This window comes from Pagrus major, chromosome 14 (assembly GCF_040436345.1).
Source record: "Pagrus major chromosome 14, Pma_NU_1.0".
Taxonomy (NCBI): domain Eukaryota; kingdom Metazoa; phylum Chordata; class Actinopteri; order Spariformes; family Sparidae; genus Pagrus; species Pagrus major.
Genome location: NC_133228.1, coordinates 23,110,013 through 23,134,406, shown reverse-complemented (window position 1 = coordinate 23,134,406; position 24,394 = coordinate 23,110,013). Strand labels below are relative to the sequence as shown.

At 41.5% G+C, this 24,394-nt stretch overlaps 1 protein-coding gene and 4 non-coding genes across 5 annotated transcripts in view; all 5 read right to left on the bottom strand.

Annotated features, from left to right (window-relative positions):
• The window catches only part of LOC141008247 (plexin-B2-like), a 179,298-nt gene extending 174,832 nt beyond the window's left edge, over positions 1 to 4,466 (bottom strand). Inside the window, exon 1 of the mRNA XM_073480510.1 lies at positions 4,044 to 4,466. The gene's annotated coding sequence lies outside the window, so the exon portion shown is untranslated. The remainder of the gene's footprint in view (positions 1 to 4,043) is intronic.
• Positions 4,467 to 8,657: 4,191 nt separating this feature from the next.
• Positions 8,658 to 8,768, bottom strand: trnal-caa (transfer RNA leucine (anticodon CAA)). The gene is made up of 2 exons: positions 8,731 to 8,768; positions 8,658 to 8,703 (listed from the first exon to the last, which is right to left on the bottom strand). It is a non-coding gene; the product is annotated as a tRNA-Leu (tRNA).
• A 64-nt stretch (positions 8,769 to 8,832) lies between these two features.
• On the bottom strand, positions 8,833 to 8,943 carry trnal-caa (transfer RNA leucine (anticodon CAA)). Its single transcript has 2 exons — positions 8,906 to 8,943; positions 8,833 to 8,878 (listed from the first exon to the last, which is right to left on the bottom strand). It is a non-coding gene; the product is annotated as a tRNA-Leu (tRNA).
• A 1,241-nt stretch (positions 8,944 to 10,184) lies between these two features.
• On the bottom strand, positions 10,185 to 10,295 carry trnal-caa (transfer RNA leucine (anticodon CAA)). Its single transcript has 2 exons — positions 10,258 to 10,295; positions 10,185 to 10,230 (listed from the first exon to the last, which is right to left on the bottom strand). It is a non-coding gene; the product is annotated as a tRNA-Leu (tRNA).
• Positions 10,296 to 10,694: 399 nt separating this feature from the next.
• trnal-caa (transfer RNA leucine (anticodon CAA)) lies at positions 10,695 to 10,805 on the bottom strand. The gene is made up of 2 exons: positions 10,768 to 10,805; positions 10,695 to 10,740 (listed from the first exon to the last, which is right to left on the bottom strand). It is a non-coding gene; the product is annotated as a tRNA-Leu (tRNA).
• Between the last annotated feature and the right edge of the window lie 13,589 nt (positions 10,806 to 24,394).

The following is a 24,394-nucleotide window of genomic DNA, read 5'->3' as shown; positions in this document are numbered from 1 at the left end:
TGTGTCTTAACTTGTTTTCTCTGCCAAGTTATGGAGAATAATTCAATTTCAGGCTTTTGTGGTGAAGAAATGTATTTTAGCTTTTCGCTACACAGGAGCTGAAAACAACCACATGGCTCCAATAGCGAGCTAAAAGGACTTTGGACGCGAACTGCTGTGTTGAATTACCTCCAAAAAATGCATTAAAAAGAGAAACTGATCTGTGAGGGCTTTGCTTAAAGTCCTATATGCTCTATCAGCTCGGCCGCTGTAATGACATGCATGTAAAAATAGATTGAAGCAGCGAGCGATTACCACAAAAAGCTCTGCAAACTTCACTTTTTTTCAGCCAGCGGACCGACAAAGGGGCTGAACACATGCTGCAGACGGTTCTGAGCCAACTCTGCCGCAGACAGCAGACGGCCGGTCAGCAGCGAGAGCATGACGTCCATCTGTCAGACTTTTATCTCCAACACTGTGTTTTCAATTTGCACACAGCGTATGATCAGAGATTAGACACAGCTTCTGCTATGTTACGAAGCCATGAGAACAGTCTGCTCGACACGGAGCGACGACAACTTTGACCTTCACGCGTATGCACTGTTTTTGCAATTTTAACACGATGTGCATTTAATTAGAAATCGCCCCGTTTTTGACTTCATCCCAGAAATTAATCTCTCGATTTTGGATTTTAAATATCACAAATAAACATATCGTAACATCTGTGCTTCCATATTGTTAAAAACTCCTAATTTAACTGTTGTTTTCTTCTTTAAAGAACCATCAGGTGAATGTCATTCATCAGATTTCACTGCCGGCCTCACGTTGACACAACAACATAACTTTCTGTCTGCAGACAAACTGCCATGTGAGTGCGACAGTGATAGCTGTTTAACCACCGGCCTGCATTCCTCTCAAACAGGTTTGTGATAGTCTGACTGTAGCTACCGGCTCCATTAACGCACAGTTTAACCAACAGACTGGAAGATCAGCTGTTGAGCAACTCAAACATTCCTCTGAGGTTTGCAGTTTTTCTAGCTAAGAGACGAGGAGGGTACGAGTGACAAATTCATGAATGTGTTTTCAGTTTTGGTTGTGAGCTACAGCTGACTGCAATAAATCCACAGGTCGACAAAGATGAAAGAGAAAGAGAAAGAAAAGTTGAATTAAAAGCTTTCTGTACCATGTGTGGCTAGGCTACAGAAGGTTTTGATCGAAGAGCTACAAGCTAGGGACATGCTAGCACTAGTGAGTCACATTATTAGTTTATTTCTATTTCCTCTATACTGACGTGTTTGTTCTCAGGATTGTACATCATTTAATTCAATAAAGAAAGTCTGAAAGGGGGGAAAGTTCTTCCAGCTAGCTAGCTTACTAATTGTCAGTTACCAAGCTTGTTAGCTCAGTCGCTAATGGATAACTAGTGTGCAATATATGCAAAAGACTTGGTATCATCAACTCTTGTCTAACAACCATCAGTAAATGATTCGTCTTGTGTGGAGCAGTTAAATAAAAGTGGACTGTGCGACACAGCTCAGCTATTTACGATAGCGTCCTCCATTTTGGACTCTCAGGCTCTCCGGTCACCCAAAGTTCACCAAAACTGAACAACTCTGTAGTGTAAAAATGAGGGTAAACTGAAAATGTGTGGGGGGTTTTGGGACTGTATGTTGAATAATTGGAAAATTTTCATAGGCTTGTTAGACTATCTGACATTTTATATCAAAACAATTATGCTAATTGAGAAAAAAATTAGAAAATGTGTGAAAATAGTCATTGGTTGCGGCCCTAGATTCAATCTTTAAAAGGACTAACTGGCTAACTTCCAGTCTTTACACTAAGCTAAGCTAAGCTAAGCTAAGCTAAGCTAACCGGCTGATGGCTGTCGCTTCAGGTTTGCCGTACAGACATGAGACTGGTGTCAATATCCTCATGTAACTCTCGCAAAAAAAGCAAATAAGCAAACTTTAAAAGATTTTAAAAGGAAGAAAGCTAATATTGGCACAACTTCCAGTAACATCTGGGTTTCGCCACAACATCAGGTACATCCTTCAGTTTGGAGGGTAAAGTCCAGTTAAAAAACCAACAGATAAGAGAAGAGAAAGCCTGAGTTCAGTTTCAGAAAAATCTAATTACCGGCTGACCTTCCAAGATTACGAAAAGGGGTCATTGCTCCATTGAGCTTCTCCTTTTTCAATCATAAAGTTGCAAGCAAGCCGTCTTGTTGGATCTGCCCAACAAGAAACCAATAAATGTACTTTTTTCCCCCAAGAAACATTTGTATAAACCTCGGAGAGCTCCTCGCTCCATTTCCGAGTCAGGAGATAATGTGAAACACTTTGTCCTCGAGGCTATTCAACATGAAGTTCAGCCGCTCGTTCACCAACTGAACACGGTCGGATCACAAAAGAGGAGATAGTGTTCTGTATTGTGCTGCAGTGTATGGAGGCATGTGTCGAAGCTTTCACCGAAATCTCCTGGCTTCAAGGGAAACATTTTTTAAAAAAGGGGGGGGGAGGATTTACTGAAGAGCTTATTCAAAAAGAACACGCATCGATTGCTTCAAGAACACATCAGAACTGTTATTTCCTGGAAAAAACATTAATTGAACAAGCGACGGCTGGAAGCCTGAGCCTGCAGTTTTTAAGAGTTATTCGGTCACTTTTGATAGACTCCCGCCTCAAAACTCTGCGTTTACTCCCAATAAAAATGCACATCCAAGCCGTCCTGCCCACAGTGACGGCAGTAAATTAAACATGACAATGAACTGCTCAAGCAGCCTTGAAGCTGCACGCTCCAGCAGCCCAGATTGAGGCTTCACATTAGCCATAACATCAAACAACCTGAGTCTAAACAGAGGCGCCGCTGCTGTAGCTGTAATGGTTTTATGGCTCCGAGAGCTCAAGGTGCAGTGTGGAGGCTATTCTAATCCATTAACTGACACCATGGGCAATTACCTTCCCATCATACACAGCAATACTTGGAAGCAGATGGCAGCCGGCACAGTATTTCTCAGAGAGTCATAGCTCCACACACGAGATGTGTTTTAATGACCTTTAGAGCCAAAGATGTGACTGAGCACAATCATTATCTGGCTCCTGATCAATACGGCCATCAAAAAAAAAACATCTGTTTCCACCATTAAACGTGTGATATTAGAGATACATGCCAATCCTTTAGAGCTCACAACAGCTTAAACTTTCAATTATCCACCCTGGGATTGGTATGGATTTAATGTGGAGGATCAATAGAGGGTAATGGTGTTGCACAGGTGTTGTAAATGCCAGTGCGTGTGAAGAAGTTAACACTGGGTGAAGTCAGCCCAGGCTGGAATACATTATAGGAGCCCTGTCAGCCGCTCGACAGGATCAGCCCACTCGCCGAGGCTCCAGATGTTCTGTGCATTGATTAGTCCCAACACATTCCGCTGGCTCCCCTTGTGCGCAGACCGTCACGCCAGACTCCGCTTAGAAATGTGGACATTAAGTATGACCTCACTGATCAGCAAATACTCCCACGTCCAAATGAGGTGTGAACTCCTCTCCCGAGCAGTTTACAACCCAGCCTTTAATTCGGCGTACATATAAAAAGTCAAACGCGTTTTCTTAAAGTTAAGGCAGGCCAAGTTTGAAAAACATACCCGCCCTCTGACTAAAAAGACGCCACCGTCGTCTTCAAACGCGTCGATTGCAGCTTGTTAAAACATTTGCAAAAGTTTTCCCACAATAACACACCGTTTAGTGGTCATCTTGTACGCCGAATGTCAAATGGCTTAATTGTGTGTGTAAAACATCACAATTTACGCCACATGGTGCGTTTGCTTTTTACCATGAAGCAATAAATAATTAAATGTGGAGTTTTACAAGCGGAGTTTGGTGTGACGACGGAATCACGAGTGGCTCACAAATCTCCAAAAATCCCCTTAAAGCTTTCCCTGCTGCGGGAAGCTTTGGGTAAAGAGTTGTCGTGGAGGAAAGGGAGGTTTTGTGTGAAAGTTGAGCAGAAATAAAACAGCTGATATATTTTAGGAAAAAGTAACGAAGCAGGAGTAACGAGGATCTTACCTCTGGATCCGCCGCTGATTACACCCCTCTCACCGCGCAGCCCTGGTGTTTCTGTCTATATTCCGCAAAGGTGTGAAAAAAGTGAGAAAATAAAACTAGTCCTCAATGTCACAAAAAAAAAAAAAAAAAAAAGTTCCCAAATTTACATCCTGGTGTGAGAAAACTGCTCGGGTCGGGTCGAACCAGCGTCAGCGGTGCGCAGAAGTTTAGTCCAACAATATTCCCACAAACAAGTCGTCTCTCTGCGTCCTTCCCACGCCCAGGAACCCGGCTAACTACATGCCCTGCTCAGGTGTAATTCATGACTAACACCACACACACACACACACGCGTGCGCGCGCGCAGGTTTTTAAAGGCAGGAGTGAGTGTGTGTGTGTGTTTTCTGTATCCAGCGCGAGGACGAGGCGCACACATCCAGCCGGGTCTGCAGCAGGAGGCTCCGCTGGAAACGGCGCGATACGCAGCAGAGCTGGAGAGTGTAAGGGCTTTTCTTCCTCCTCCTCCTCCTCCTCCTCCTCCCAACACTAAACCCCCCCAATGCCTGTAGGCTTATACAATCCGTCAAGTCAGCAGCAGTGAGATGCACCAGCTCCAGGAGCAGGGGGAGTGTCCTTTCAAAACAAAAGCACACAACGCCAAACGTATGAAAACCACACAGATGTTAAATGCTTTTAATTATAACTCTCTGTTTTGTGAATCGATTTATGTCGTGTCACTTATATTGTGTTATTTACAATTCACATTGTAATGGACAAATTGTTTGGGTTTGTTGTCGTTTGTTGTGTTTCTCAGTCTTACTCGGACACACGTCCATGTTTTTAATACCACAGTTAACTTGCCTTGTTGTTTTTTAAAGCAGCAAACCAATAAAACACAATATGGGGCAAAATCTCTGTGCATGACGATCATTACAACTATTATTATCTAGCCTATATGTTCGGCATTTTAAATATATCTCTTGTATTGCTCATTTTTATGCTTGCACTTGTGTTTGGTATATTTTAAATGTGCACTCTTTCCTGTCTGTCTTGAAAGGCCAATGTCGTTATCTAAATTCAAAGGATTACAGGGCGACTGTTATCAAACATCTCAAGGTGTTCAGACTGAATGCAAAGCAAATCTTTGAGTTGGTGTCCGTGTATTGTTGTGTTTTCTGTGGATATTTACGCATTTTTCAGTCTTTCCAAATACATTATGAGTCTTAATGACTTTATTCATGAATGCACAGGAAAAAAAAGTAAAATACAGGAATCCAGAGAGAAAAAACTGGCGGTCAAGATAAGTTTCAGGACCAATTAATCATCGGCTCTAGCTAGCTGCAGCTAACATCTCTACGACCACATAAAACCCCTCCAGCAGTCAAATGTGCACGAATGATATGAGATTAAAGTTTGAAAACTTATCTTCAAACTCAGCTTGTCAGGCTCATCTCTGCACTGTCAGCTTTTATTAATCAATTCAACCAAAGAGTTTTATTTAGCAGCCAGCAGCTGAACATCTGATTGAGTCATGACTGTAAATTATTTCATAAATATCTCAACACATCTATATCAGGAAAATGCTGTGATAGTAACCACAGTATTCGTTTGTGTAATCTAAAAGCTAAAAGTGTTAGCATGCACCTCGTCTGAAGTGGGTGCATGAGCTTGACCTGGTGTGGAGGGTGTAAATAACGTCCTTTCAAATCAATTTGGGATCTCAGGGTTGCCGAGGACTTGGGTTGCGCTGGACGAGCTGTATGGAGCCATTTTAAAAATGCTTTCTGTCCCCAGCTACTTCAGATGTTTGCTGTGAAGCTCCAGAAATGTTTTGCGGACTACAAAACTTCACAGCATGGGGGTGAGAGGATGAAGACTACATTTTTCTGGGTGAACTTTTCCTTTAACATCATCTCCTGTTGGTGTAAAATACATGAACAGCATTTTAAGACTTCTTGGTTAATATTTGCAGGAAGGGATTTTATTTTGAAGTTGCACCAGGAAGTGTCACACTGTATTTCTTCTGCCTTGATTAACGGCAGATTACTCAGTCTTTGGGTTTAAACTGAAGGCCATTAAAGAAAGGCAACCACCTCTTTAATAAAAAGTGAAATTAAAGGATGTGGTGCTCACTTTTATTGATTACATGGTGATCAATATCAAAACGCGGCTTTTAACCGAGAAACAAGAAAACAAACAAACAAACTGTTGCTGTCTCCTGACAGATGTTGTATATGCTGCAGCTTAATCCACGTTTAGATTAAAACCTACTTTTAAATAGATTATGGAGGGAATAATTCACATCCATCATAATATATTCCGACCCCCCGGGGAGATATGGATTGGATTTACTTTTCATTTCATCCGTACATTCTGCGTCTCAGTTTATCCTTTTCTTTTCTTTCGGCGTCTGAAATCGGAGCGATCGGAGTAAATCTTCAGCGAGGTCTGTGAGAGTGGTCTTGCTGTCAAGCCCAGTTAAGCGTGCAGTCGCCCCCGCTGCTAATTCGAGGGCTCGCTGGGGCACAATGGAGGCTTTGTTGTTGGAGAATTTGTCTGAGAAGTAATCCTTGACACTGGGCCATTCAGGGGCCTAACCTTTTGTTTCATAAGTCTCCTGAATGTTACAGTAGGCACCGGTGCTTCAGAACAACTCAAAGTGGTGCAAGTCGCCTGGTATGGCAGGAATGATTTGTGCAGCACGGACTGAGCTCTGAAGGGGGGGACGTGTTGGAGCATTTGGGTGCAGGAAGGTCAAGGGTCATGAGCAGGGAGTGAAGTTAAAGCCTTGAAAGACAGATTTTTTCTTAAATTATCATCACAATGAGCGGTTTATATCGACTCAGACTCACCAGAGCAACCGAATGTTGATTATTTCTTCCTGTTTGAGTAACGTTAGGTAGGAACTAAAGCTGTCCAGCTGTTTCAGGAAAGTTGCTGAGCCTTTAATTAGATATGAAACTGATTCTTTACACAAGTATCTGAACTTCTACTGGAGGAAACAATGTGTGGACATTTGCCATCTCTGTGTTTACCTGTGACAAGCCTCATTAATGACATACAGACACATTAAAATGAAGGTATCACTTAATTTGTTTGTTCTCAATTAATTACATTTTTTTGGTCTAAAATGTCAGAAAATTGTTAAAAATGTCGATCAGTGTTTCCCAAAGACCGAGATGACGTCTTCAAATGTCTTTACTGTCACAGAGGAGGAAAGAAACTATGAAATGTTCACATTTCAGATGCTGAAATCTGAGAATTTTTACTGTTTTTTTCATATAATACTACTCAAAACCAATTAATTCATCCATCATCAAAATAAAATGGTGATTAATTTAATAGTTGACAAATAGTTGATAAACTGTTGCAGCTTTAGTTTCTAACTACCATTAGAGACAGTAAAATGTAAGCATCTTGTGATTTTAACCAATAAAAACCACTAATTAATCTTTTGGTGAGGCCTTTGACGCGCATCGATGGCTAAGAATCATGGGAAATGTAGTCTGAGTGCTGCCTGAAACCTTGACGGTAAGAACACACGATCAGGATGCCGCCATGTGTCGGTCATGTTACACTGATAGACTCATTACGCTCCTGAATCACTGACTGATCAATCTAGCTGACAAACTACTTCCTGGTTGGCTGACAAACTGTCTTTCTGCTCGTCTGACTGGTTAATTAGTTGTCTTGAGTTTCTGTGCGTCTGTATTTGACTGGCTGATCACATGAATGTGTGGATGGTCTGCAGGGTTCACTGGCTGACTGAGTGAGCTGTTATGAAAACAGGCTGTGTGTGTGTGTGTGTGTGTGTGTGTGTGTGTGTGTGTGTGTGTGTGTGTGTGTGTGTGTGTGTGTGTGTTTGTGTTTACACTGTCTTCTCAAACAGAGCTCATGCAAATACTGTCACACATGCCCGCGTACACACACACACACACACACTCTGAAGCCTGTCAGTACACATTACATAGACCTGGATCAGCGCGCAGGGACACACAAAGATTGTATTCGTGTCTGGCCACGTTCGGGCTCATCAACCCCCGTCGCCAGACAAGAACGCCAATATTTGTCATTTCAGCAAAACATTGGATTTAGTCCAGTTTCCAAGATTCTTGCTTTCGGCAATATCTGGACACAGAACTGTCAGTTATTGGTTTGTGTTAGAGAGAGAGACTGTGGTTGTGGCAAATAAAATGTGGTTGAGGTTAGGTTAAGAGAACAAGATCTGGCCTTTGGGATCATTTCTGGATTGGATTTGGTTCATCAAAGATTTCACAACATGACAGAGAGAATAGATGTCTGTAAAGTTCAGTCATAATGGAGTTTCAAAGGGAAATAATGCTTTAATTTGTCAGTATTTGTAACCATGCTTGAGGATAAGGCTCGAGAGACGACACTGTTGGTGCTTCCAACACTTTGGTCCAGATTGAAATAACCTCAAATTACGATTAAATGGTCTACCATGTGATTGTGGAGGTTCCCCCAGTAGCACACATACGTTGGCCCGATTAATATAAGGTTAGCTTGAACGGCCATTTTGGATTGATGACCAAAGATTTCAGCACAGCTCTGATGTTTCTTTAAAGCGTTTAGCCATCCTGACAACTGTGAGGATTAAAGCTGTGGATTCAACCTCTGTCAGGAGTGGGATTTGAACCCACGCCTCCATGTGGAGACCAGAAGTCCCTTTGCTCAGGAAGGAGTCTAACCTTGAGTCTGGCGCCTTAGACCACTCGGCCATCCTGACATCTGGGATGGTCCTACTGATCCATCCATCCCTCCATCCAGCTGGCCAGATCGCAGCTTAAAGCTGTCAGGAGTGGGGTTTGAACCCACGCCTCCATGTGGAGACCAGAAGTCCCTTTGATCAGGAAGGAGTCTAACCTTGAGTCTGGCGCCTTAGACCACTCGGCCATCCTGACAGTTAACTATTGGTGTTCACTATACCCTTTACCAGAACTTGGACCACCATTTTGGATGGACATTTCCACACTATTCCCTCAAAATTGTCAACTTTGGGGCCTGGGCCTGACCCAAACTGTTCCCCAGAATCAGAAGTAATTTGAAATCTTTTTTCTTTTATAGGATAATTACAAATATTGACAGACAACTTTAATCAGTCTTGGCATTTAAAGCTCAGACAAACTCAAGTACAAAGTCAAGGACATACCCCTTAAAAAGAAATAAAAGAAATAAAATTCTGCTCTCATCACATTCTTCGATCCACCTACTTTGTTTGAAGTTCACTTTTTTTTGTCCTGGTTTTTGTTCAGAAGTCTTTCATCATTCTGTCAAACGTGCAGCGTTAAGCCCATCTGCCCTCACTCAAAGCCTGATGTTGACCCATGACCTTCGACCCCAAATGTTGGGTGACATTCCAACATGTCTGGTCGTTAATCCGCGGTTGACTCATTCCTGCTAACTGCCCATCTGTCCTATTATCTTACTTCCATTCTGAACAAAGTAACAGAAACAGAAAACAACACAAAACCAATACGTTCCTACATCACATCAGCAAAAACATTTAAACAGTGAAGCAGTTTACGTTCTGTATTAAAAAATCCTGACCACACCCCAAACAAACTGCATAATAAAAAAGTTAAGAGAGGTCATAAGTCCAAGCTCACCAACATAATATGTAAACACCACAGCATATTTATTTAGATGGGATTCAAACAGTACTACAGAATTCAACCAACACCTCGGTAGCAGCCCTGAGCCCAAACTCTGGAGCTGATGTTTATTCCAACTGTGTTTGGAATATGTATTCTAGGGAAAATGTCAACATAAAAATAAAGTATTTCTGACCACAGCAGCATGGCCCCTTCAGCTGCTGCACCATAACAAATGTATTTTATGCAGCTGGTTATTATTCAGACCCACTGAACTTTATTTGAAATTCTAGTAGAGACCCTAAAGTTTGCAACAACACCACGTACCATATGTCAAGCTGAATTTTGCGTATGGGACGTTTGGCATATTCCAGTCAATGCAGCGCTTATGTATCCTGACTTGAATATTTTATTCAGTATGAAGAGAGATATGGCATGTACATTAAAAACACAATGCAGAGAGTTGTTTGTTTTCCTTGAAAAACACTTTTTGGGGGGCATTCAGCCTTTTTGCAACAGGAGAGCTTGAATCTAAGACATAATTCAAGCTTTGTCAGGAGTGGGATTTGAACCCACGCCTCCATTTGGAGACCAGAAGTCCCTTTGATGAGGAAGGAGTCAACCCTTGAGTCTGGCGCCTTAGACCACTCGGCCATCCTGACAACTGGAACTTGAAAGAAACCATAGTCAGTCCATCCATTGGTCCATCCATTGGTCCGTCCATCCATCCATCCATTGGTCCATCCATCCATCCATCTATCCATCCATCAATCACCCATTGGTCCATCCATCATCCATCCATCCGTCCATCCGTCTGTCAATCCATCCATCCATCATCCATCCATCTGGCTGGCAAATAAAATCCATGCATTGATTGGGTCGCAGCCTTAGTCTTGTTATAGAAGAAGCTGTTCGATTCATAGACAACCTCAATCAATCAAAAGTATGATCGTGAGGTTTGTGAGTGTTGTTGTTGTTCCAGCACAGTTAAAAGAAGTAAAATGATGATAGAATTCTTACTTTACATCAGAAATGGGGGGATTAAAGTTGATGGTAAAAACTGTCAGGAGTGGGATTTGAACCCACGCCTCCATTCGGAGACCAGAAGTCCCTTTGCTCAGGAAGGAGTCAACCCTTGAGTCTGGCGCCTTAGACCGCTCGGCCATCCTGACAACTGGCAGACCAAAGGAACAGCTAGACAGCTGAGATACTAAGTGCTCTGCCCATCCATCCATCCATCCATCATCCATTAATCTATATATCCATCCGTCCATTTGTCCAATAAAATCCGGCCATCCATAAATCTATCAATCTATCTATTCGTCCATCCATCTGTCTGATAAAATCCATCCATCCATCTATGGGAATGTGAGCTAGTATTTGAGCTGAAAGAGGTATTCAAACACCTCATTATTACTGCGCCCACAGGTGTGTGTGTGTGTGTGTGAATTCGAGGAGAGAGATGTCAGATGTGAATGATTTATGAGTATGTAAATGAGATTGTTGAACTGTTGAAGGACAGTGAAGAGCAGTGACACACACACACACACACACACACGCTCATAATATTCTGCTCTGTCAGAGCCGCCAATCTAAAACTCAGTTAACTCTCCATTTCAGATGTGCGATAAACATTAGCTGTGTGTCTGAGCCAATAAAAATTCTCATAATGGAAATGAACTGTTTACATTACGGAGAGACAAACCAGACCGAGGCTGCATTTAAATGTGCACACTCATAGAAAACACTGAAAAATACAGAGAACGATGAGCATTATAGCTACAATAAGGTTTATGAAGGTTGAAGGCCTCACTAATACTGATTTATTTGAAGTTCTTAACATGTAAAATGGGTGCTACAGTGAAGGGAATGGGTTTCTTTCAGAAAAATAAATAAAAAAGTACACATAACAGTACAACTGTTACGTAAAAAGTTTTTATTATTCTTGATTAAAAATTAGATCAATATGTATCGCCCACGCACAGACCTTCATCAGGGTCGAGCTACCACACTGACAAGTGAATGTTATAATCAAACGGCTTTGTGCAGTAAGATTCACTGACTACTGTGTTAAAAATTATATTAGAGAAAACATGTAGAGGTTTGAGGTGTCCTGAAGACACACTATATTACTGAAATGTCCACAGTTCATGCCACAAGTGACCGTTTTATCCCTCTTCCACGACCAGTTTCCTCCGTTTATCTACAATATCATTATCTAACGAGGGAAAATCACAAACATGACAACGACACACCATAAAATGTTTTATGTTGTGCACATGTGTCATGTACTTAAATTGTATTCTTGTAGGAAGAAGATAAATAACTGTTTGCTTCACTATCTTGCAGCTCAGCCACATCGTATGCACACACACAGCTAAAAATGGAAACAACTTGGCAAATAAAGATTTATTTTCACCTTGTAAAGTGAAACAGTACAATCATATTTTTGCTTCTCTTGCACAAAAACACACAAAAACACATGTGTATGTTGGCATATACTGAAAAATATCATGCAATATATTAAAAATACATTTTAATATATGAAAGGAGTTCACATATATTTGACAATACATGCCAATATGTTGTAGCGTATATTACAAATATAATTAATGAACATTTTGATCATTTAAACTGATATGTGTTTAAAAATCTGTTACTTGAAATATATTTTGCATTTATTAAAAAAAAAAAAATCTTTGGAAAACACATGGTAATAATGTTTCCAATATACAGAATTGGCAATAAGTAGTATATTTGTCAACATATAGAGAATATATTATTTGATACATTTTAAAAAATACACTGTTAGTACATAAATACATATGAAGATGACACTAATTTCAAACACTGACACGTGAAAATACTGTCATACAATGTTTAAATGAAACAAATGAAACAAAACAAGCCTTTATGGTGATATATTAAATCTACATATATGGAAAATATATTTCCATTGCATAAGGGATGTCCTGAAGCAGACATTAAGCAGGCTACACTGTATCAGACTATTTCACTGGCATCCATGATTACATGGTCTGGCGATGATGCATAAAGTTGTAGATGAATTTTCATGATTTGCCAAAACAATTGTCTCAAAATGTGAAAAAAACAACAACATAAAAACGAAACAAACTCTTGGATCCTGAGTGCTCAGCACACAAACAGCAACAGCTGTTGACAAGACAGTGCACACAAGATAATAATGTGTGCATACCATAATTCCCAAAGATAAACAAGAATAACACTCCACAGCCCGCGAGCAGCTTTGTGAGGCTGTGCAGAAACAGATTTTTCCTGAAATTTGCAAATGCAAACCACTATATATGTCTGGATGTATTTACAACTGTGGGGATGTTACAGTTGAACCAGATCCCTAATAAAACGTTCGTCCCTCGAGGGCTCCACAACGACTGCTGCCTCCGTGTAGTTTGATGATCTACATGTGTTGGTTACCCGGAGGACTGCCGCTGCCTGTGAATGTGGATCATCATCTGAAGTCATTCAGAAGTTTAACTAAAGAAGTTTCTACCATCAGATGGATTTAAAGATCTGTGACTTTTATTCTGACAGGGATAAATGCCCCATCTCGCAATTATGGAAACCCATTTCTGACAGTTAAAGACAAAAATCAGTGGAAAACTTGATTTGATGAAAACATACTGGTGTGGTAAATCCAAATGATAAAATAAAAAGTCATACTTATCAGATAAAAATGTCAAATTATTAGATGTATGAATTATGAGAGGAATTTTGACCTTTTATTGCATAATTCTGGCTGTTAATCTCATAAGTATGACTATTTATCTCATACTTTTTACTTTTATCTCACAATTTTGGCTGTTTTTGGAATTATGACTTTTTACCTCATAATTATGACTTTCTATCCCATTTTTGACCTTTTAATATCATATTTTTCATTATTAATCTCATAATTATGGCTTTTTATCCCATAATTGTGACTTTCAACCTCAGAATTTTGACTATTTATCTCATAAACATGAATATATCTCATTATTGTGACTCTATTTTGTGTTTTTGACTGTTTATGTCATAATTGTTTTACTTTTTAAAAATAATTTTGACCTCTTAATCTCATAATTTTGACAGTAAAGGTCATAATTTTCACTATTAATCTCATAATTATTACTTTTTATCTCATTAGCGTGAATTTAATCTCTTTTATTTATTTAATTATGACTTTGGCTAGTATGGAAATATTTCTTTCATCAACCTTCACCCTTCCACCAATTTTCCTTATAATCCAGTCAGTAGCTTTATCCGTCATCCTTCAGACAGAAATAACAAACTGAACCATCAACGTGGAGTAAACCCCTCGGTGGAGCTGTCACTTCCATCTCTCGTCACACAGTTTGATGTTATTGACATATTTTTCCATTTTTGTAGTGACACGACTGCAGGAGTGGAAAATAATGATGTGACTGAGGGTCATGAATGCAGCCTGCCAGCCACGGCTCATGTTATTCCCATGCTGCTGCAGCGAACCCTCGACTGAACCACTATTTTATACATACAGAAACAGTGAGTCTGAAAAGGAGTGAAGGTGACGGTTTTGCATAAAGCACTCGACCAGGTCTGAGAACAACTACCACTTGTTTTGAAGGGCTCAGTTTTCTCCATTCAGACTGAAATGTGACTGAATTTTCTTTAAAAGGCAGAAAAAAAGACCAAGAAGATGCGTATTTCAAATTAAAAGACTTTATTTCAGGTGTTTTAGTCTCGTTAAGGCATCGAGTGTCTGGTTTGACTACAGACGAGGAGAGAAAAACGAGAAAAGAAACCCTTCATCCTGACAGCAAGGCCAAATATTGCCCCCATACATCACCAGACCAATATACAGTCCATCAATCTACCTCTGCTCTGTGTCACACGGAGAGGAACAAACCAGGTGGGATGTGAATTGAATAGCTTGTGAGAGCGGGACAATACAATGAGCCACGGTGCATTTAGGATTCACTCCTTCCTGGTGGTGTAATGATGCTGTCTCTCCTGCAGCACACCCACGCCACACACTTCATTTCTTTCTGTGTAAAACCTTTTCTCTCATGTCTCTTTAATGAAGCCTTTGAAGAGACAGACGAACAGCGTTTTTGTGTTTGAGGCAATGATCCAACACACCAGCTACTGATAAAGAAAACCTTCAAATACGGGGGAAAAAAGGCCTGGAAAGTGAGTATTGATCGGAGGGAATCATACAGAACTGTGTTCATCTTCTCTCTCTGCAATTATGGAAGAAACAAATTGGGCGATTCCTCATGTCCATTAAGGAACAAATAGAATATCTCACTTACATCAATACCGAACCTGTTAACAACACAGACAGCGTGCTACGGGAAATAAATAGCTCTGCACTTCCACTGTTTATTCTTAGAGTGCTGACAACTGTTAAGAAGGAGTCGTGACCCTTCTGGAAATGTGGAGGGGTGCAGTAGTAGTCAGCTTTTCAAGACTTTTCAGTAGATTGTAAAGTCCAATATTTTGTAAAATACATTGGTATGCTGCTGGGGTGGAGTGAGGATGTTTGAGGTGCAGGGGTGAAAAAGTAAAAAGGGCACCAGCTGTATGCAGCGGGGCACCGATGCACAGAAAGGGCGTCATAGAGGGCACTTGTTCATGTTTTATCTACCACAGAGGACACTTCAGCCCTCGCATTATGAACCAAGTTCACCAGTGGTTTGCTATCTTATAAGCCATATCAGAAGATATGTGAAAAAAGTCCTCCAGTTGTACCTGCTGAGCAACAAGTCGTGAAAAACTAAACAACAAAACAGTCGCTTCAGTCAGTCAGAATGTAGAAAAGCCAGTAAAGACATTTCCTTTGAGAGTTGTGGAGACCAAAAAGAGAGCTAAAAGGACAGTGAACTTATATTCACCTGGTGGCCGTGTCGTCTCTTATCTTTTTGCTTGTATTAATCTTTTTTTAAGTCTTTCTATATTTCAATTGGATCATTGTCTCATTGTCTATTGATTTAGTTTTTCTGTTTTTTGTTGAAATTGGCTTCTTCTCCTGACACGTCTGTTATGTTTTTCCATCACGTGATTTTATCTAATCTCATGTGCGTTCAAAAAAAAAAAAAAAAAAGTATTGTCTATATGCAGGTATTGATTTTAGCAGCATTAATGCACAGACACGCCGTATCGATTATGTCATCTCTCTCTCTCTGTTGGAATGAAAGCTTAAAAATCCAATTTCTCAAAATGTCGAACTAGTCCTTTAAGGACGCTGAATATGGGTTCATTATATGAGACTTGTGTGGCTTCAGAAACTCATCCATCAAACCTTCAGCAAAGAGGAAATCTGCTCCTTGATTACTTCCTCAGTGAAGACGACCTAATCAGGTACCTGAACCTTCTCACCTGGACCATGTTAGTGTCCTGCTCTACACGCTGACCCAGACGGCGAAGAGGAGCCTCAAAACGTGACCATGCACAGAGCGAGTGTGTGTGTGTGTGTGTGTGTGTGTGTGTGTGTGATGAAAGTATGGTGACTGCAGAGGGCTGTGAAACAAAGAGCAGGTAGATTGATGATTGATTAGCCGTGGCTGTCTGGCTGACTGAGACTCATTGGCAGACGTCACTTTGATGAATTACACCGCTGAGAAAAACACACTGCACTCTGATTACTGCCAGCGAGGAGAGCATGTGTGTGTGTGTGTGTGTGTGTGTGTGTGTGTTGGGGTTGATGGCCTGTATATAGCCTCTGTATGTTCAGTGCATGTTTGTGTGTTTGCATGCATCCGTCCCTTCATGACTGTGAATTGCTCTGCAGGGATTTTAGTGGATGTCCTCGGTGTTGTTTACATGCTAATCCACCTCCTGTGCGTCCACGTCCGCACACCCAAAAAATCCTCGTTTAGTATTCAGCCGGTGGAAGCAGCAGCACATCCCCACAAGACTGGGCCCAAGGTCCTACGCCGCTCGTATACAGAAGGCGATTTGTTCATATTTAACAAGCTGGATGACAGGTATGTTCGTTTCCATTGTCCCTCAGCTCCACCTGTCGTGGGATGCGCTGAATAATTTAGGCTGATAAAGGCCACGCTGTGTCTTTTTGATCCGGCAAAGACTTGACTGGAGCATTAATATAATGGGCAGTTCATTTAATAAAACATTTCAGGAGCAGACACACGGGCGGACCTACATCGGTGGGGAGTTGACGTTAATGTGGGTGGTTTGATGGCTGATATTTAGAGCTGAAAGTATTTTTAAATGTGCACATTTTTCATGCAAGAAGATTCAGTGCAGAAGGTGACTCTGGCTGTTGTTGCTCATATTTTTTTAATCCTTTCACCTCAACTTTTTACCCCGTTACCTTTGCGTTCTCACAACCAGGACACATTTTTATATACTGTAAAATGAGATGATGTCAGAGTGTAATGGCTGTAGCAAACTGACACCATCCACCTACAGATTGGTCCCTATGAACCTCGCTTTCACTTAACCATTTGATCTGCCACGGGGCGCGATATACGCGTCCAAAACAGGAAGAGGCATTGATTTCCCCGGTCACTATCCCCAGGTAACGGTGGAATAACTCGCTGATGGAGGAGGCAAAGAAGGCGAAGAGGGAAAGTGATGGAAACCGAGGTAAAACAAGAGTGAACGGACGGATACTGACAGGATGGAGAGCGCTCCGGAGCGCTCCAGAACCGGCCTACTTATTAACACAACCAGCTGTTTTCCTCAGCCTTTTCACAGCACTGAGATCTGGGTTTCTAGATCAAATTTCAAGTCTTTCGGTTGTATCTTTGTTTGGACAGTAGCCATGCTGCTAACGCTGTCTTTGCAGCAGTGGTGCCAACGTTAATACCACAGGAAACACACTGCTGGATGCTATGCTTAAGGTACCCTCGCTCTGCTCCGGCTCACTTCTGGATCCAAAAACCAAGATGGCGACGGCCAAAATATCAAACTCAAGGCTCCACAAACCAAGAGGTAACATCACAGTGGCTATCGTTCACTTCTGTTATACCGAGTGGATAATAAAGTTGTTGTTATTGTACTGTAGTTGTTGAAACCATATTCACATGGCGGCCATTTTCCTCTGACATCACTCTCAGGGTGGGTCGCCATGTGAATAAAGTCTATTAGAGTCAGACTGAGGTGTCTGCTGGGGTCAACTCCACTGTAAATGTGCAGTCGATGCATTTTGTCGGTCGTATCCCAGCTGGGTGACACCACTCAAGGACTAAATGTTGCTTCCAAGATATTTTTGTTTGGCCTTTGTGGTTCTCTGGCTCTAACTGTGAATACAGTTCGGATATGAGAACAAGCCTCTATAATCTCTCTAATCGCTGCTCCCGCTGCCCCTCCGTCCTTGATGAAGGCTGACCTGAACACCGTGTGATCACAGAACGTCCTCGTCTGGCTTTCTGCCCGGGGCTGCCGAAGGTTTCGCTGAAAAACGAGAAGCCCGCTCAGCAGCGCTTCCCTCAGAAATAAATAACTGCACGTATGATATTACAGTTTATGTGCGGATGCTGTTGTCATCTGTGACCTGTCCTCTGATGAACACGTCGAAGCTATAAATCACAACAAAGGTGTTCCAAGACAAAAGAACCAGAAAAACAAAAGTGTTTGTTCCCTGGTTAGTCTAAAAAATATTAAAATGAACTTCTCTGTGACCTCTGGACCTGAAGCAGATGAGCACAATAACAGTATATAAACAGGGAATAAGAGCCTGTTGAGCAGCTGTTTGTGTTGAACTGATGTGTTAAATCTTCTTCTCACACTGAAGAAGATCTTGTGTTAGTACACATTAACATTCAGGTATTCTTTCCGAGTAAATACAGCCTCGGGTCAGGTGAAAAATTAAACTAACAGATATCACCATGAGACGTCCTCAGTTGACTAAATAAAGACAAAAGTTTTACGTTTGAATATGCAAATGACACATTTGCAAACACCGGATCAAGCCAGGTTCAAAATCCTTGTTTTGTTTTGTTGACATTTCTCTCAAGAAAGCAGAAAATACTGTCAACAGCCATTAAAGTAGACATTAACATTGTTCTCTGAAAAAGTCTACAAATGATATCTGAACGAACCTGCAGTGAAAACCTTCAGAATATAGATGTATCTGCCTTTAATACCAATAACCATCCTGATCATACTAACAGGACAATGGTGGTAACTCAAATACAAAAGCCTGCAACACAAATCCAAGGAGTAACAAGATATTTAACATGGTGGAGAAACATGAGATATGGAGCAGATTGGAGCAGGCTGACGACGAGCGCGGTCCACTTCTAAATGACTTCATCACATTTGAACCTGAACACATCCAAAGAACCAAAGAGCTGTTACTCCTTCCTCTGTTTTTATTCATGCTTTTATACATCTCAGTCCAGCCACTCCCCCTCTGGTCGGGGGTATAGATACCCCAACATCAGAAGCAACTGAGCAAAAAAAACCTATTTATTTCCACGACAATAACTCACATAAACAAGACACAAGAGCCAGGGGAGTGTGGGTGGATACATGGACCAGGGAAATAAATGGAGACACAGGGGATGTCAAGAACACTAACAATTCATTTTTGACACCTTTATGATGTGTCCTCCTGATGAAGGCTGCGACCGGTGATCTCAGGCTGTCGCTGTTTTAGTAGCTTTCAAAAATCTAAGTCTGATCTGTGCTCTTTTCTGTAAATTACTTCTTTTACTTGAGAATAACTGTAGTACATTTATATAAAACCAAATCATTACTTGACTCATGCAAGTGGCGACAAGGGACCCAAAGCCAGAAAGGTTGGGGAAGCAGCACCTGACCTGAAAAACAGCCCTGCTCCCACGTTTCCCCGCTCTGTTGACAAATGGGTGCATTTCTTTAAATGAAAAAAAGTTGGAGTTAATTACATGGAACAAGAGCTAAAATTAAAGCATCATTAACAGGCTAATGAGTGACCTTGAAACCTGGAATATGGCAGAACAGCTGCTAATGACTCCCAAAGATCACGCAGTAAATGTTGGAATATATTGTCCACTCGCTGTATTCGAATAATAAACCCAGACTGCATTTATGAATATCCGTCTGACATCGCACCGGCTGCATATTGAACCAGAAGACACTGAGTCACACACCGCCTGAATGAAAAACTTATATTCGTAGACTCGAGTGTGATGGATGTGGAATATTTTCCAAATCGGATGTTTTTATTTGATATGGTGAGGGTGTTTTAAATGCTTGCCTTCACATTCCCCGCTATAAAGTTTGTCCTCGGAGGAAATCAGCGTTGCATCTGAAGTGATTCACAAAATGAATATAACTAAGTCCTGAATCGTAGGCAGCTGGACGTGTTTCAGTTTCTTGAAGATGTTTCACCTCTCATCCAAGAGGCTGATTCAGTTCTACCCACCTGGAGGGGAGCTGCAGGCTTTTAAACTCTGTGGTGGAGCGTCCTCACAGAGTCGCTAACGAGCTCTGAGTTTCAGAGTCGTTAGGGCCACCTGTGGGTCGTTGAGCCAACCGGCCTTCATGTGGGTATGTTAGGGCTAGGTGAGCCCAGGTGTGAATGGTTGCTAAGCTGTCTGAGGAGAGAACTCAGTACTGCATGTAGGTGTGTGATAAGTCATGTCGTAGGCCACCTCCTCTGTTCAAAGATGGTTGCTCCAGTTTGACATGGATTCTTGTACTCCTCTTTCAAACCATCTGTCTTCTCTGGACAAGATGTTTACATTGTTGTCCTCCAGATGTAAGTGGACAGCAGAGTCCTGACCTGAGGAGTTGGCCCTCCTGTCGTTCGTTGGACGGACAGTGAGGCTGGAAAATGGAAAATACCTAGTTTTAAAAACACAACAGCAAAGAAACATCAGATTGTTCTCTGCTGCTTTTCCATTCAACTAAATTGAGGCAAGGGCGCCCTCTAGTGGTCAAAGTGTTTTCTTTTACATGAGCTTCTCAACAACGACTGTTATGAGGGGTGAAACTGACAGTATGCACAAATATACAGGAATCCTTTTGTAGAATAAATTATCTCAACAGTGTGATTATTATATTATTATAGTTTGTTCACACAAACCATTCAGCTTCTGTGTGTACCTGTTTTTGTTGCTCTTCTCTGGACTCTGTTTATGCAGGTATTTGTATTCAATTTAAAGGTGCGATGAAGATGAATCCGAGGACATGACACTCGAGACGTTATGTCGAAGACGAGTATATATTGTTAACCAGCTAGCCTTGGCTGGTCCCATCTTGTACCACTTGTACCTGAAGAGGCATTGGCTGCTCAGCTGCATGGCTAACTGAGCTAACCACAGCGACAGTAAGGAGTTAAAGTTAAAGGCGTTTAAATGAAGCAAAAACTGACAGAAGATTGGTGCAATAAACATGAGACGGGAGAAACAATTGTGTTTTTGATGTCAATAAGTTCTGACAACATAAATTAGTTCTGACTGAGGCAGATCAGATGCGACTCTCCATCCTTTAAACTGTGTAATGAGATGATGATCATGATGAGAAACAACCCAGAAAATGATCTTCATTAGATTATCTTCTGCTCCTCCCGCATCTCTCTTTGATGCATAAATGTATGTCATCAAAAGGTGACAACCTCTATTTTATAAATGAGTGGGGAAATTATGTTTCTACCTTCACTGCGTTCCTGATATGTGTGACAGCGTCGTAGCTGTCAAACTGTTTTCCTTCCTCCTCCTCTCTCATCCGGCCTGCCTCTGTCACATCTGTTTGTGCTAATCATTAAAAATGGAACTAATTTCCTTTAATCTGCAGGAATCACGTCATGCTCAGATTGGCGTCCTTTCATTACGGACTTTAACGGCTGGCTGCCGTCGAATAACAGGCTTCACCGAGCAGAGCGATCCAATAAAAAAACTTCTGAATGTGTAATAAACCTTTGCTGCCACCTGCTATCTCTGTTAACCTTCAAGTGTCGGAAAATAATGCCCTGTCGTGTCTCGGCTGCTGGAGGACGTGATGAAGACTGTATTTTACTCAGTGTCGTCTGAGTTTATTAATCCTTCAGTTGTGTTTGATTTATGGCTTTGTTGAGCCGGTGAGCAACAGTTTGAAATCAGAGACAAGCAAGTCGGCAAAAGTCCCCAAAAGGTGGCAGTACAGGCTAATCTGTGTGTGTGTGTGTGTGTGTGTGTGTGTGTGTGTTTTAACTTCCATCTTTGGGAGGACCAATCTGAGTTTTTGGTTTTTGGAAAAGGTTTGTCAAAAGAAGAACAGTGAGGAGGTTTTTGAGGCTGTACATATTTTTTAGGATATCAGAACATTTTTTGTGATATTTATGGTGATATATTGGAAAGTTTTATAATTAAGATAATTATTCATTGAATTTTTGAGAAATAGGATTTTTTGCATGACTCATTTCAGTTATAGAGCTATTGTTTTTAGAGAGTGAGGAAGTTTAGCAACATTTCTGATGTCTGGAAAGTGAGGATGTCTTTGTTTTGTCCGCCTTAAGCAGACCCTGCTTTATAGTCTACTTGACTATAAATGTGCAGCCCATTCGCCAGAATAAGTTAGCTGAGTATGTTTCTGCAAAACCACAGATAAGTCAAACCTGAGTGATTCTTTATGTTGCAACTTTTGTTGTTTGTTTAGGTGAATTTTCAGTGCTGTGTTTACGCTCTGGTAAGGGTGAGGAAAAGATCATAGTTTGGCTGAAAATACCTGATGTCTTTGCAGGATGAAGATGGAGATGGTCCGGCGTCCTGTGAAAAACGGCCAGTTCGGTTGCCACAAAAACCCTCATATTTCTCAAGGTGTCCAGTGGTGTGACTCCCTTGTTGGCTGTATTAACGACAGTGACATCCCCTCCACCTCCTGCTGTGACAGGTGGCGAATAAGCATATGATATGTCACGTTTGTGTCAATGTCAGCCTTGGACACATCTGTGGTTTGCAGAATCCGCCAACATTATATCCTGATGACTGGGCTGAAAAGATCATGCTGTGTGTCTTTGTCCTCAGTTGGTGTTTTGTTTTCATTTGAGGATGGAGGTCTGGTAGTCCTGTTATCATGCCTTTGTTTATTAGTTTAGTTTATGTAGTCTCCTCTAAGTTTTTGTTCATGTTGGCCTCCAGGCTCCCATAGTTTTGGTTATTTGGTATTATTTGTAAATAAACATTTTCTTTTGCAAACTTGTTCTCGAGTTCTCCTTTCAAGTGTGGAAAAACACTTGAAACTCGAGACTGAGACCATAAACCCTTTACTGAGGTCATAAATCAACTGAGAAGATGCATCATTTTCTCATAAGCTTACATACACTCAGACTTCAGTTTGAAACCAGTGGCCCCTGCTGGCCATTAGAAAGAATGCAGCTTTGAGGCTCTTCCACATCGGCTGCTCTTAGGGTACAAATGTGTGCGTGTGTTTATGTGATCTGGAGACGGGACCGGTCCCCACTTCCTGTTGCGGGGCAGCGTGTCGGTCAAACACTTCCCTCAAAAGAGAGCTTTCTCACGCTGTCGAGCAACACACACACACACGAACGCACACGCATGCACACACACGCACGCACAACAAAAAGTCAAACTGTGTCCGAGGTGTTTCGTCAATCACGCTACTTCCTGTCATCTTTGAATCAGGACTCTTTTTTTTTTAAATTCACAGAAATGATTTATTCTCCGTCATCCGTCTCCCTCGGTGGCGCTGTGGGTCTTCCTGTGACGAGTGCTACTTCCTCCTCTGGTGACATAAAGGTCAAAGGTGAAAGATGAACAGCTGTCTGGCTTTATTATTTTTCTACCGTATGTGAGTGCGTGCATGTAAAAACAGAGGGAGAGAGGGTGAGTGGGAGTTTTTGTCAGACCCTCGGGGAGATTAGGCAATTAGTGTGTGTGTGTGCGTGTGCGTGTGTGTGTGTGTGTGTGTGTGTGTGTAGGGGTCAAGCTCTTCCCTTGATAGGTTCTTGGGAAACACTGGTGGACGGGATTCTCCTCACACTGTCCCTCACTGTGATGTCAACACACACACTCATGAAGGCTGATGTCTCTTTTTGATCTCTCTGATCACAAACCCGCCCACACACACCCTCTCTTCCACTCTTCACACACACACACACACGAACCCATACGACCCGTCCACCTCCACCACCCCCCTCCGGTCCGGCTGCGCTGGGAGACGGCAGCATAATGGAGTCCCAGGCTCGACATCAAAGATCCGTAACATGTCCCAGTGATGCTGAACTCCGCAGACCCAGAGGTCCTAACTTTGGTTTCGGGGCCCCTCATGAGGTCAAAAGTTACAGTTGTGTGTTTGTAAGATAATTATTGAGGCTGTGAGAAAGATGTTTATCAGGTAACAATGTAGTTTTGCTTTTATCTACTGAAATTGTTGTTTCAGCTACAGGAAACAGAATTCACTGTGTCACTGTCTCAGCCCCTCATTCATCCTATACATTGATTATGAGTTAGAGTTAAAAATATTATCTCCTAATTGTAAAAAATAGTAAGGAAAGTCGTTGCAATCGCCCAGAGCCCAAAGTGACATTTTCCCAAGTTTGCTTTGTCCAATTAAAACAAACAAACAAAAAAAACTTTAAGCATTAAAACTCCAGAAATAGCAGCCATGTACTCCACCTGACGGTACAGAGAGGGAATAATCTTAAATAAACGAAGATTTTTAAGCTTTAATTTGTTCTTTTCAAACTTCTTCTCCTTGGTTTAACTTCAGAAATATATCAAACACTGAACATGACTCTTCCACCAACCATCTGCCAATGCTGCAGATCTTCAGGAGCTTTTAATTTGACAGAACAGCGCCCTCTTCCCGT